A 15,771-nucleotide genomic window follows, 5' to 3' on the forward strand; every position below is an offset into this window, starting at 1 on the left:
GAGCAGCATGATCTGTGAATATAATTATTTTACAACCAATAAGATATGATCGAAATTTTTCCAATGCAAACACTACTGCTAGCATTTCTTTTTCAGTAGTTGAATAGTTCAACTGTGCATCATTTAATGTCATACTAGCATAGTAAATAACATGGGGAATTCGATCAACTCTTTGTCCTAATACTGCTCCTACTGCATAATCAGATGCATCACACATGAGCTCAAATGGTAATTTCCAGTTCGGGGCCTGAATGATGGGTGATGATGTCAACAACTGTTTTAATTTTTCAAACGCCATAAGACATGAATCATTAAAGATAAAAGGTACATCCTTAGCAAGTAAATTGCATAAGGGTCTAGAAACTTTGCTAAAATCTTTAATGAAACGTCTATAGAAACCAGCATGCCCAAGGAAAGATCTTACTTCTCTGACTGTTTTGGGTGGAGGAAGATTAGAAATGAGATCCACCTTGGCTTTGTCAACCTCAATACCTTTACTCGAAATGATGTGACCGAGAACAATACCTTGTTTTACCATAAAATGGCATTTCTCCCAATTTAAGACCAAGTTCTTCTCGATACATCTCTGCAGAACTAGTGTTAGATGATGTAAACATTGATCAAATGAATCACCAAAGACAGAAAAGTCATCCATAAAGACTTCAAGAAATCGTTCAACCATATCAGAAAAAATGCTTAGCATGCATCGTTGAAATGTAGCAGGTGCATTACATAATCCAAATGGCATTCTCCTATATGCAAATGTGCCAAAAGGGCAAGTGAAAGTAGTTTTCTCTTGATCTTTTGGTGCTATGGGAATCTGATTATATCCTGAGTAGCCATCTAGAAAGCAATAAAATTCATGGCCTGCTAATCTATCAAGCATTTGATCAATAAATGGTAAAGGAAAATGGTCTTTACGTGTGACAGAATTCAACTTTCTATAATCAATGCATACACGCCATCCTGTAGTTACTCTAGTGGGTATCAATTCATTATCAGCATTCGTAACTACTGTGACTCCTGACTTTTTGGGGACAACTTGTACAGGACTGACCCATGAACTATCAGAAATTGGATAAATGATACCTGCATCTAATAGCTTAAGGACTTCAGTTCTAACAACTTCTTTCATGTTAGGATTTAACCGACGTTGCATCTCCCTAGTAGTTTTAGCATTTTCATCAAGGTGAATGTAATGCATGCAGTCTACTGGGTTTATACCTTTAATGTCTGCTATGGTCCATCCTAATGCCCCTTTGTGCTCTTTCAAAACATCTAACAACTTACCTTTTTGTTCGTCATTGAGGGATGATGAGATGATTACCGGCAGAGTGCTTTCTTCTCCCAAAAATGCATATTCCAAAGTGTTGGGCAATGGTTTGAGCTCGAGTTTCGGTGGTGATTCTGATGATGGAATGAGTTGCTTATCTGATGGTGCTAGTTGCTCAACTCTTGACTTCCATTTATTAGTGTCCATAGACGGTGTTGAGTCAAGCAGGGCGTTGACTTCATCAACCGATCTGTCAATATCAAAATCAAAACCAAAGTGAGTTAAACATGTTTGTAAAGGATCATCACTAAGGTTTGAAAGAAAAGTATTATCAACTATTGTTTCTATTAAATCCACATCAACAATTCCATCATCTGCACTGTGAGGTTGTTTGACAATGTTGAAAATGTTTAGCTCCATAGTCATGTTGCCGAAGGACAATTGCATATTTCCGGTCCTACATTGAATATGAGCATCTGCAGTTGCCAAGAAAGGTCGGCCTAGAATAATGGGGATGTGCTTCCTTGAGTCCTGTATTGGTTGAGTGTCAATTACAATGAAATCAACAGGAAAATAAAACTTGTCTACCTGGATAAGCACGTCCTCCACAATACCACGAGGTATTTTTGTGGACCGATCTGCAAGCTGTAACACCACTGGAGTTGGGTGTAATTCTCCCAGTCCAAGTTTCACAAACACTGAATAAGGTAAAAGATTTACACTAGCTCCTAAATCCAACAAAGCATTCTCAATTGTGTGGTTCCCTATACTACATGAGATAGTGGGGGAGCCTGGGTCTTTGCATTTTAAAGGAATTTTATGTTGGAGTATAGAACTAACGTTTTCTGTTAAAAATGCCTTCTTTTGAACATGCATATTTCTCTTTTTAGTACAAAGGTCTTTAAGAAACTTGGCATAGGATGGAACTTGTTTAATAGCATCAAGTAAAGGGATGTTAACACTTACCTGTTTGAAGATTTCGAGAATCTCACCTGTGGATTTTCCCTTCTTGCCTTTCGCTAACCTCTGAGGAAATGGAGCTTTCGGAATGTATTCTCGTGGGTTGGTTTCTTCTTTCTCCTCCGGTGATGATTCCTCAACATTCACAGGTACAATTTGATTTTCTTTTGTCACCGGCATCTCCACTTTGTTGTCGACTTCTTTTCCTTTTCGCAAGGTCATTACTGCTTTGACTTCTCCATGCTGCTGTGGTGAACTGGTACTTGCTTCATGCACTCCTTTAGGGTTAGGCACTGGTTGACTTGGAAACTTACCTTTCTCAACGGTCATTGCCAAGGTCTGAACTGAAGAAGCAAGTTGTCCTACCATCTTCTCGAGGCTTGAAATTGATTGAGCTTGTGAGTTGAAGCCTGCTCTCAACTCATTTCGTAGTCCATCAATGGTGCGGTTCTGTTGCTCAATCGTGGAGTGAGTAAGATTCTTAAGATTCTGGAATGAATCCTCCCATGGTCTGGGCTGAGAGTAACTCTGGTTCTGATTGTATGGTCTAAATGGTGGCTGAGAGGCTTGAGAAATTTGAGGAATTGGTTGCATTGGTGGAGCTGGAGCTGCTGGTCCATTCTGTTGGAGTCCTTGAGACCATGAAAAATTGGGGTGGTCTCTCCATCCAGGGTTATATGTGTTGGAGTATGGGTTGTAATTTGATGGCTTTCTCATTACACCTATGGCATTGGCTTGATCTGAGTATGAGTCATGGTCATGTGGTTCTGTTGATTTAGCAGTCGATAACGATGCTATTTGTCGAGCAAGACCTTCAACCATCTCCTTGACTTCTTTGATTCCCGAAGTTGACTCGCCAATTTGAACCTCATTTACTCCTTTACTTCTTCTAGTATTCCTGAGTGATCGACTCCGTTGTTGGGAATTATCCGCTTGTCGCTGAAAGAATTCCCAAATCTCGGATGCACTTTTTGACATTAGCTCTCCTCCACTTGTCGCCATTAGCCATTCTTGCACATTTGGTAGTAATCCCTCCAAAAAGTATTGGCATTGGTGCCATTTCTCGTACCCATGATGTGGACACTTCAAGAGTAGCCCATTGAATCGCTCCCATGTTTCGAAAAATTGCTCGTCATCTTTCTGGGTAAACTCCGAGATTTCCCTGCGAATAGCATTGGTTTTATGCACTGGAAAATATTTATTTAAAAATTTTGTAACCATTTGTTCCCATGATGTAATGCTATTAGCAGGCAACGTATTTAACCATGAACGAGCTCTATCCTTTAAAGAAAATGGGAATAGTCTAAGTTTAACATCATCATCTGAAAAATTCTCATATTTGAATGTTTGACAAATGGCATGAAAATCATTCAGATGATTATATGGGTCCTCATTTTCTAAGCCATAGAATGTGGGGAGACAATTTAGCACACTAGGTTTTAGTTCAAAGCTCCTAGCAGCTACATTTGGGTATCTTATGCATGATGTGCTCAAATTAGCTAAGGGACTGAAGTAGTCCTTAAATGGCCTCTCTTGTGGTTGCAAATCCATTTCAAATTTATTTTTAATGTGCTTTTGTGTGCGAAGTGTTTTTTCTAATTCAAGGTCTATAGGTTCAAGATTAGGTAATAATGACCTACGACCATGCATGCAAAATAAATAAAATAAAAATAAAGATGCAAAATAAACAAAAAATAAAGATGGGAACAAAACAAATAAAAATAAAGAAGAGGGAGAAATTACGATACTAACCTTATTGCGCTATTACAACCTTTCTATAAAAATACACAAAAATAAATACGTGAAAGAAGTTAACTAAAAATTAAATTAATAAGATAAACAAAAAAAAAAAAATTACAAAGAAAAATAAATGGAAAATTAAATTACAAAATTTTAAAGAAGAGAAAAAGAAAAGAAATACTAACCTTTAAATGTAGATTTTTTTTTCTTTTTTTTTTTTAATAATAAAAAAAATACAAGAAAACAAATAAAAGAAATTATTCACAAAAATTAATTCTATGAATTAAAATTACTTACCTCCCCGGCAACGGCGCCAAAAACTTGTTGTGCAAATTTTAATGTACTCGCAAGCGCACGAATCTATTGTAGTATAGATTAATGGTGACGAGTGTCGATCCCACGAGGAGGTGGATTTTAATTATATATAGAATTAATTTTGTAAATGGGTAGTTGGATTTATGGTGGAAATGATTTGGAATATGCTAATACTTAAATTAAAATGGCGAGAATAAATTCTAAAATTGGAATTGCAATGGAGAGAATAAATTGAAGAGAAAATCTATTAAATTGACGTACTTGGGTATCTGGATCCGTATCAACATGCATCATGGGCTAAATAATCCGTATTAATGCCAATTAAATCATGAGGGGGGAATCCACACCTCATGAACCACGCTCTAATCAATATGGTGCTAAGGGCTTATCGTGCCAAATAATAATAACCTTATACTAGAGGGCCGGTGAAACCAAGGCGGTACTAGACAAGATTAGTATTATTTGTCGACGAGAAGTCAAAACATCCACAAAAACTAGAGGGGAAGAGAAAATAAATTTACCAAATTAAGCCCATGACACATGTTGAGACTTCACCTTCAACCCAAGCTTGAAAGAAAATTAGCCACTCATAGTTGAACTAGGGGCAAAATGGGAATTTATTAAAATACGAAGAAAATACAAGATGGAGAGGGAATTACAGAAAATGGATCCCAAAAATGGATTCAGAGATATCAAATTAGGGGGGGGAGGCCCCCTTTTTATAGATACATGGAGTAAATCATGGCCATCGGATTAAAAATAGTTTGGACGCTCAGGATTGCGCCACGTCATCAGTCAACAGTCCACGGTTTGACCACGCGGATGAACAGTAACACGGTTTGACCCGGATGAACAGTAACGCGGTTTGGTTGAAAATAATCCTGTGTGATGCATGCACCGTACGCGAGATTTTTCGTCCACTGATATGCTGCCACGTCACCATCAACAGTACATAAGAATTTTAGTCCAACAGGATCGTGACACCTCATCAGTCAATGCCACATCATCGGTCAATGCCACGTCATCATCCGTCTATGTGAACAGTGTCGTGAACAGTAACGTATACAGTATCGTACACGTGAATAGTACCGTACATGTGAATAGTGCCATTTTTCCTTTTATGCTCCTCCTAAGGTTTTCGACCGTCCTGAGTTCAAAAGTGATGTCCATTTTGCCGTTTGATCTCTCCTTTATTGTGAAATGACTATAATGCCCCTAAAATACATAAAATACTTAATTAAAATAAAACACATGTAATTAAATCACAAGAAGGTTAAATATATAAAAGTAAGGGTTGTTAGTAAGACTTAAAATGTAAAATGACGGTTTTCTCCTTTATAAATATGCATTTTCTAACACTCAACAGCTACCACGTCTTCTATGTTCCAAACTTGTTTTATTTCCTCTGCTGAAACGACCCGCCCCAAATCCCCAAGACAAGTCTATCTAATCTTGCATAACTAAATTAATAATAATTCTGATATCTAAGAATTCTACCAAAAATTCGACAGAGCCTCCTATATAATTATGACATCCCCAAACTTGCAATTTATACAATTAACACTCCAAAAAATAATACAATATTTAATCAACCTCCACAACCAGCTTCCTCAATTTAAATACCAGTATCCTTCAAACATATAATGTCAAGAATACAATAATTTATTCTTAATCACAAATAAGTAATAAACTATATAATTCAAAATGTTCCAACAAAACATCCATGATTCCTAACACCATCACGTGGCCATAATTTCAATCTAACTATCGTTGTTGGGTCGACTGATGTACCTGCAAATCTCTTGTTGGGGAGAAAAATATAATAAAAACGGGGTGAGTATAAAACTCAGTGAGCTTAGTGAGTAGATAGTAGTTTTCGGAAAAATAAATTTATTTAACATAATTTAATCTTTTCCAAATTAATTTCATCAAAATATCATAAGAACTTACATAAACTTATTTAATTCAAATCGTGCACTGAAATAACAATATTACATAAATCTGCATAAAATCAATAAAATCATAATACTTATAATATCAAATACTGAATACCAAAAACTATCATCAAACGAGTACCCAGGGGAATGATCTCATCATATCCGGACCTCGATGGACGGGCAATCAGGGAACCATTATGCCCCGGAGCTACAACAGATAGACAGGGAAATGTCATCTCATATCTCATGTAGCTCAATATCTGCATCTCTGTAATCATCATACTGCATGCATAAGCCCCCAAAAGGGAAAAGCGCCCTAACACACGGCCCAAATCCTTTGTGTGTGTTCAGACGGGCCCCAAAGACCTCTCATCTCATATCATCTATATCATTGTATTCATCTTATATTATATGTATCTCTATATCTGAAGGGGAATGATATTGTCCAATGATTTTTCGAACAACCTTTTACACACATGTACATAAATATATAATCACATCTGAAATCTCATTTCCTCTTCAAAAATTATGATCTATTGACATAAGTGTGTCAACCCTCCAATGGTAAAAATCTAAGGCTAACAGTGCAGTTGTAAAAATGTTACTGTAACAACCAATCTATTGCTGCAGCAATAACAATAAATGCCTCTGTTAGTTGATAACCATCTACTAACTACCATTTATTGACTAAGTAAGATGTATAAATTGTCAAAAGAGGGTGGAAATGGTCCCATAAAGTATGATATCTATAATCAAAAAGTTCAACCTCTAAAATGTTGGTTAGTGGCATTTCATGCTTTTGAAAGATGTTTCCTATTCTTCGACACCTGTCACAATATTTAACAAATTTATAAGCATCTTTAAAAATAGAGGGCCAGTAATAACATAATTGAAGAACTTTGTCTGTTGTTCTGTGTCTTCCAAAATATCCACCATATGCTGTAGCATGACAAGACTGCAAAATATTTGAAAATTCTCTATTAGGAATACATCTTCTAACCACATGGTCTGAACACATCTTATACAAGTAAAGGTCTTCCCACTTATAGCTTCTGACATCATGGATAATTCTCTTCTTTTGCTAGTAACTCAAACCAGGGGGTAATAATCTACTCACTAAATAATTAACAAAATTTGCATACCATAGAAATCTAGATTACTGCAACATCTATGCATGATGTATTATTAGCAACTACTCATCAGGAAAATCTTTTGTTATATCTTGCTTAGTTAGAGTGCTTGCATCTGCTTCCAGCCTTGAGAGATGATCTGCGACTTGATTCTTAATGCCTTTTATATCCTTGATCTCTAGGTCATGCTCTTATAGTAACAAAATCCACCTAATCAACCTTGATTTGGCATCCTTCTTTGAAATCAAATAATTTATAGTTGAGTGATCTGTATAAACAATCACTTTGGTACCAACCAACTAAGCTTTAAATTTATCAAATACAAAAATAATTGTCAGCAACTATTTTTCATTAATAGTGTAGTTAAGTTGTGCATCAACTAAGGTCTTGCTAGCATAATAAATATAGTGAAAAATCTTGTCCTTCCTCTACCCTAGCACTGCTCCAACAAAGTGGTTGCTAGTATTACACATCAACTCAAAAGGTATATTCCAATTAAGTGCTGCAACAACTGGTGCTACAACAACTGGTGCTGTAACAAGAGCTCACTTCAACTCCACAAAAGCCTTTAAACAATTCTCATCAAAATTGAAGGGTCTGTCATACTTTAGTAACATGCATAAAGGTTTGGCTATTTTAGACACCCTATGATCTAGGATTACCCCTTCTTGCACCATGAAATGGCACTTTTCCCAATTTAACATTAAGTTTGTCTCTTCACATCTCTTAAATACATTTTCTAAATTATGCAAACAGTCATCATATGATTCCCCAAAAATTGAAAAATCATCCATGAATACCTAAAGTGCTTGTTTAATCATATCTTAAAAAAAAATGGACATTATACACCTTTGGAAAGTCGCTGGAGCATTACACAGGCCAAATGACATCCTTCTGAAGGCAAAGGCTCCATAGGGACAAGTGAATGTTGTCTTCTACTAATCCTCTAATGCTATAGCAATCTAGTTGTATCATGAGTATCTATCCAAGAAACAATAGTACTCTTTTCCAGTAAGTCTTTCCAACATCTGATCTATGAAATGTAATGGAAAGTGATCCTCCCTCTTGACTTTGTTTAACTTCTTATAATCTATGCAAACTCTTCACCCAGTTACTATTTTTGTGGGAATGAGATCATTATTTTCATTTGTTACCACTGTTACTCTACTTTTTTTTTAGAATACATTGTATTAGACTTACCTATAAGTTGTCTGATATTGGGTAAATGATTCCAGCATCAAGCCACTTCATGATCTCTTTCTTCACAATTTGCTTTAGATTGGATTTAATCTTCTATGTTGCTTTACTGAGTTGTTGTAGCAATCTTCCAGTAAAATCTTATGCATACATATAGAGTAGCTGATTCCTTTAATATATGTCATGGTCTATCTAATGGTCTTCTTGTATATCCTAGATACATCCACTAAACTCTTTTCTTATTTTGCATTCAAAGTAGATGAAATGATTACAGAACGTGTGTCATTGTCAGCGAGATAAACATACTTCAAATGTGAAGGTAAAAATTTTGATTCTAAAATAAAAGGTGACTCGATCAAGGGAACAAAAGATTTTACTTCCTGGTTTGGGAGATCTAGAGATTCAAAGTGCTTGTTAGTTCTTACAGGTTACTTTTCTCTTAACCATGCTATGTCAGTTGTTTCAAGATCTTCATCTTCAAATTCTTCAAATGTTACAGCCTTGATTTCTTCATTATTGTAACAACTATTTAATCTCTCTACTATAGTAAAATTCACAATACTAATAAAATTAAAATCTTCAACATCATCAGGACTCTTCATGGCATCTAACATGTTGAATGTAACTTGCTAATCATTAACTCGCATAGCCACTTCTCATTTTTGCACATCAGTTAGAGTCTTTCCTGTGGCTAAAAAGGGTCCTTCTAGTAGGTGTACCAAAAAGAAGAATTAAACCTATTCCAACCCAAGAAGAAACTCAAGTTGAAGAGGAGCTAGAACCTCCCACTTTCCAGCACACTAGTGTAAACAGCCAAGCTACAACATCTGCAGATAATGATGATCCAGCACCTGTTGGTGAAGATGTTGCAACATCGACCACATCAGTCCAGACCATGGCAAAAGAAAAACAGCATGTGTAGCTTATTACAACACAGCAGTTTAGGCACGCACCACCATTTCCACAAAAATTCCAAAAGCAAAAACAAGACAAGTAATTCAGCAAATTCTTAGAAGTGTTGAAACAACTATATATCAATATTTCTTTTGTGGAAGCTCTAGAAAAAATACCAAATTATGTGAAGTTCTTAAAGGACATTATGGTGAGGAAAAGAATGCTTACAGAGTTTGAAACAATTGCTCTAACAAAATAATACAGCCATATGCTTCAGAACAAGATCTCTTAGAAGTCAAAAGATCTAAGAAGCTTTACAATCTTATGTTCTATGGGAACTAAATATAGTGGTAAAGCACTCTGTGATTTGGGGGTTAGCATTAATCTCATGCCTTTATTAGTGTTCAAGAAATTGAGAGTTAGAGAAGTTAGACCAACAACAATTACTTTACAATCTAGTTAGAGAAGTTAGACCAATCTAATTATCTAGGTTTCTTAAGGATACAGCTTGACTTTGACTACATCTTCATTTTTCATAATATACTCTTTAATCAAAACTTCAAGAGAACTGAGCTGATCATTGTTGGTGTTTTTTTACCCTTGATTTTGCTGGTGAAATTCAGGTAGTTGAGCAGGCCTCTTTTTTCCACTAGATGCTACAGCATGTTGAGTTTGATTGCTCAATGAGAAGTTTGAGTGTTGTCTCTATCTAGGTTATAAGTGTTTAAGTAAAGATTGTTCTGGTTTTGTCTATTCAAGTTGCCCACATAGTTGACTGAGGCAAGACTGATAATGTTGTCAAGGCATCTATATTGTGGACTCTAGTTGTTTCTATTGCTATAGCTTATCTGGTCGATTGCCATTGGTAATTATTATTATCTTTCATTTCTAAAATTTCATAAACCTCATTGTATGACTTAGATAACAAGGCCCCATTTGCTGAAGCATCTATCATCAATCTAGTACTTGGGTTGAGACCACTATAGAAAGTTTCCAACTGTATACAAGAATGAATACCATTATGAGGATATCTCCTGAGTAACTCCTTGAATCTTTCCCATGCATCATACAAGCTTTTATCTTTAAGTTGATGGAAACATGTGATCTCATTTTTCAATTTTTCATTCTTGGTAGGTGGAAAGTAATTCATCAAAAATTTGCTAGGCAAGTCATTCCATGTAGTAATTGAGTCAAGAGGTAGAGAGTTTAATCATGCTCTCGCCCAATCCCTTAAAAAAAATAGAAAAAGGCTGAGTCTCAATGCTTCCTGTGATGCTCTAGCAATCTTGAAAGCATCACTTCTAGAAACAATTTAAGGTGAAGGTGAGGATCTTCTGATGGCAGTCCATTGAATTGTCCTACTGTTTGAAGCATTTGAAACATCATTGGTTTGAGCTCAAAATTATCAGCTTGCACTTCAAGTCTAACTATTCTATGAATTATGGCCTGAGGGGTCAACACTGCATAATCTTTAATAGCTTGGTCTCTATCATTTGTCTTGTATATAATATTGTTGTTCTTCCAATAAAATCTTATGCATACATATAGAGTAGCTGATTCCTTTAATATTTGTCATGGTCTATCTAATGGTCTTCTTGTACATCCCAAATACATCCATTAAACTCTTTTCTTGTTCTGCATTCAAAGAAAATAAAATGATTACAGAAAGTGTGTCATTGTCACCAAGATAAACATACTTCAAATGTAAAGGTAAAAGTTTTGATTTTAAAACAAGAGGTGACTCGATCGAGGGAACAGAAGATTTTACTTCCTTGTTTAGGAGATCTAGAGATTCAAAGTGCTAGGGGGAAATGAACCTCTACCAGTCAGAAAGCAAGACGTTAAGTAAGTGACTTGATGAGGAAAACAAAGCTGACACGCCGGAGTTGCCTACACAATATGGTGGTGCCTTACCACACCATAGGCGAACGCACGATAATGTTGATAGTGATGCTTAAGGATTTCAATGCACTACATCCAAGATTAGAACGAGTTTGCCGATGGACCACTATCGTCCTATTCTTGAGTGACATAGAGTGCAACCATCTTCTCCACTAAACTAGCTAGAAGCTATCGCTTCAGGTCGAAGCATTAAAAGAAAAAGACCAAGAAACGCAACAACACAGGAACCATGAGAACCCCTTACTAGTAAAGGGAAAACGAAAGTGCACTCCTGTACATCAGCTGAAAAGCCCTTTCCCCTTTCTCTAATAATAAGGTCAGCTTATAGCTCAAACCTATATAAATGGTTTTGATGTTCTTTTTTTTTTATGTTAGGTTAATGATAACTCTATGAAATGAGAGCTATCATGACACTTTTAGACTTAAATCAATATTAATTAGAGAGTAAATGATGTGTTTTTATTACTTTTTTAGTTACATGTTGCATGAGCATATATTTAAGTTTATTTTTAATAAATTGATGTTGTTTTAGATCATTTTGTGCTCTGATTGTGTGTGATTATAAGTGACCAAAAAGTTCAAGTTTTATGGATGGAATGCTATTACAACAGACTTGCAAAGATGACAAAAGAACTTGGCTGCAGAGGAATTAAAACAAGTCTGGAACAATGAGGATGTTGTAGCCGTTGTTGCAGTAATCCTATGCTGCAGCAATCCTGTAGCAATGACAGACTGGATTTCTTATGCCAAAATAGAAGATTGCAATCTAAGGTTTCTGAAAATGGAAGATACGTGGCCATTTTGCTTTTGGTTGCGCTAATTCCAAGTTATAAAAGGAGCACACATGAAAAAAAAAAAAAGAGTCGTCACTTAAGGAAAAAGAACAGAGAAAAAAACAAATAATAAGAGAGATTTGAGTCTACAATAGAGGATTCAAAGAGAAAACAGTGGAGACATCACAAAGACCAAGCAGAACTCAATTGTTCTTCTTCTTTTCTTGTTATTATTTATTTATGGAAATGTATTTGTGGCTAAAACTATTTTTGTTACTATTCTAACGTAAATCATGAACTAAACTTTGTTATGGTTGAGTGATAAACAACCTTAATGGATGTTTCACTGATATACGCATGTTGCTCTAAATTTGTTGTAGTATTTTATCTTAATTTTACTTATTGTAATTTTCTATTTCAGTTGACCACCCATTTAGTAGATATTAGCTAAAAAAGAGCCTAAAAAGGTCTGATTTAGTGGAGCAAATTAAGGCAATATATGGTTTTATATTGGGTTTCCCAAGTTGACTTAATCTCAATTTGAATAGAATTATACTTAATCTAAAATTATTGAAGAACTAGACATAGAGATTCACCTTGTAAGGTAAATGGAACCAAGAACATTTAATGCTATATATAATGTTAGCATAACAACTGGTCATTATTAGGTTGCATTTAGATATAAGATATCCAACAGGTGATAGCTGAGGATGCATGAGGGATTCTGTCAAGTGTTGTAGTAGATGTTGTAGCAACAAAATCTTAACTAGAAAAACCATTAAGTGAGTTTAATCACACAACTACTCTTTTACCATTGAGTTTGCCTTTGTGTTTGATTTAAGAATTTTCTTTATTGCATTTTTAATTTAATTAGTATATTAGTTTCGTTGATTATTTTGTTTTAATTTAAATTGAAAGTGCACTGTTAAGATTGTTGTAGCAAATCCGATAACATCAATTCCTGTGGAGACGATATGAATACTCATCAATATATTACTTGTTGTGTACACTTGCACATTGACACCTATAGCAATAAGCATACAACACTTCAGTTAGTAGATATAGGGTCCTCGTAGTAGGCTAGATAGGGTAGCCTTTGGAAGCCACAAGTAGGGAAACCAAGAGAACGCTTCATTTTTTTTTATCTTCTTCTTGCTCTAGGAGTTGCACAAAGAAAAGGGATTATTGACCCAATAATAAACCATTAACACCTTCTTTGTTGGGGATTTGCACATTGGGAAAACACTCTAGCAATGGGAAAACAACCGCTTTGGTTACAAAGCTCCAATAAGTTATCGAGAAGGCTATCACAGTCAAGTGCGAAGCAATTATCCCCTATTTGCAAAGTACCTCTCTTCCTATTTACAATACTAAAACATTTGATAAACACTAATTATAATAACTTGGAAGTTAAATTAATTTTATTTGACACTTACATGATAAAAGACCTGTAATATCTATATTGTTTTATCAAATTGATTGTTTAAAACAATATTTACATATGTTACCAATATTTTTATTTCATAGTTATGTTTTTTTTTTTGGATAGTTGATGCAACTTATAAGCCATAACACCTCAATATTTTATTTTAAAATATGTTTCAATTTTTAATAAGAATTTATATCCTAATTATTAGAAGATTTCTTAAGATATTTTCTTATTAGGAGGATTCTTATTTAAGAGATTAAAAACATTTCTTTTAGGACTTAATTTATTAGAAAATGAAAAGAATTTGTATAATAAAACAATCAATTTTTTCGCAAGTTGGGTTTTCTAATGTAAGAGAAATAGAAGATCTATCAAGAAACTAAGTGATATTGAGGTTTTAGGTGTTATGAAAATATTAGAGCGATTGTAATAATTATTATATAATGAATTTTTCTCTTGTTCTTCTTGGTGACCATAGTTTTTCAACCATAATTTTACTTTATTATAGAAATTTTCCACATAAATTCTTGTGTTGTGGATTGATTTTATTCTTCATCTATATTTTATATTGAAATTTTGCTTGTAAGATTTTGAATAGATTAAAGGTCCCCCTCAATACCATAGAGGGCCTAAAGTGATTAATTCATACCTATCATCAAAGGAAGCTAGCCCCACCACTATAATGCTACACAAAGCTTCACTACGCTTTTCACAACTCAAGTGTTGTGTCCAATAACCCAAGAGTATTTGACAACTAAACTACATTTAACTTGTTTGAAACAACTCTTTGATTGATGTAAATTAAATAAGGGTGGGCAAAACCAATCAAATGCAATGGACCTAATCCAACCGAATCTAACACAATCTAATTTTGACGGTTTGAGTGAATTGTTGTAAGTTAATTGAGTCAATTTTTTCAAAACCAATTACTAATTGGGTTTGATTAAGTTAATTATGATGAACTTATGATGAACTCGTCTAATCCTACCCAACCCACGTAACTACTAGTACTAATAATAATAGTAATGATGATGACGATGATGATATGATGTTAATAATAACTATAATTATAAATCAAATCTATTCAAATGATTAGGTTTTATAGTTTAGGAAATAAATATATTTAATAGAGATACTTTTAAAATATAATATTTACTTCTCATTCAGACTTTTTTCATTTGAATAAAAAAAAAGTTCACTTTTTTTATTCAAATGTGGATGTATGAAAATCAGACAAAGGTTGCAAAAAGCAAACAAATGAACTTAGAAAAAGAAATCTAAATTAAGAAAATTTCAAATTTCATGCGTTTAAGAAACAAGTTCTTAATTTGTATTTTAATTAATGTATTCTAATTGGATAAAGATTCAGTGCTGAACTCAGTTTTTACTGAGCATTGAAGTAACGGTTATTAAATAAGATAAATAAAAAAATATAAATTTTAAAACAATTCTAATAATTGATTTAGTGCTCGGAAAAAATTCAGTTCAGCATTGAATCATAATCGATTCTGATTAATGTGATAAACAATGTATCATTATTTAATTATTTCACATTATAATTAATTATTAAATCTTATATTTTTAATTTAAATAATATATTTTTAAAATGATACATTAATTAAAATATAAATTAAATATTTCAACTAAGAAAACATACCATGCTCATTTATTTTTCAACGAAAAACATTAAATAATAAAAGTCTGTGCCAAACCCACCTAAGACCTCAAAGAAATTGGTACCAAACCTTGTCACACCTATGTCTCAAAGGTCTTTTTCAACTTCTTTTAAATGCTATTTCTTCACTCCAATTAAAAGGTCGTTCGAGAGAAGTACCAGTAAACCACTGAAATTGTATTAATAATACCACTTTAAGTCTTATTTTCTCTAATAACTCTTTAAAACGTTTGGTATCTATTTTGACTTTCAACTTTTTCTCTACCCGGAATTATAAGGGCAAATACATTAAACGCGCCTAGTGCATGCGTCAGTCTATTACACCTAACATTTTATCATCCCAAAGCAGCAATACCATCATTTCCATTGTTCCAGTGTTCAGTTGTGAATATTATTTTTTAATATTTATTCTCAATATGATCAATTCGATATAATTATTTTTAATAGATCCTTGTTTAAATTATACCTTTAAGAAAGAATTATAATTTTCTTTATCTCCTAAATGATTATACATTTCTATGATTACTTAACTGCTTCCTACGTGAC

At 34.0% G+C, this 15,771-nt stretch overlaps 2 non-coding genes across 2 annotated transcripts; both read left to right on the forward strand.

Annotated features, from left to right (window-relative positions):
• The first annotated feature begins 3,299 nt into the window (after nucleotides 1-3,299).
• Nucleotides 3,300-3,403, forward strand: LOC112097557. Its single transcript, XR_002905088.1, has one exon. It is a non-coding gene; the product is annotated as a small nucleolar RNA R71 (small nucleolar RNA).
• Nucleotides 3,404-10,459: 7,056 nt separating this feature from the next.
• LOC112097542 lies at nucleotides 10,460-10,566 on the forward strand. The gene has a single exon (XR_002905073.1). It is a non-coding gene; the product is annotated as a small nucleolar RNA R71 (small nucleolar RNA).
• The last annotated feature ends 5,205 nt before the right edge of the window (nucleotides 10,567-15,771 follow it).

This window comes from Citrus clementina, unplaced genomic scaffold (assembly GCF_000493195.1).
Source record: "Citrus clementina cultivar Clemenules unplaced genomic scaffold, Citrus_clementina_v1.0 scaffold_6, whole genome shotgun sequence".
In the NCBI taxonomy this organism is placed as follows: Eukaryota; Viridiplantae; Streptophyta; class Magnoliopsida; order Sapindales; family Rutaceae; genus Citrus; species Citrus x clementina.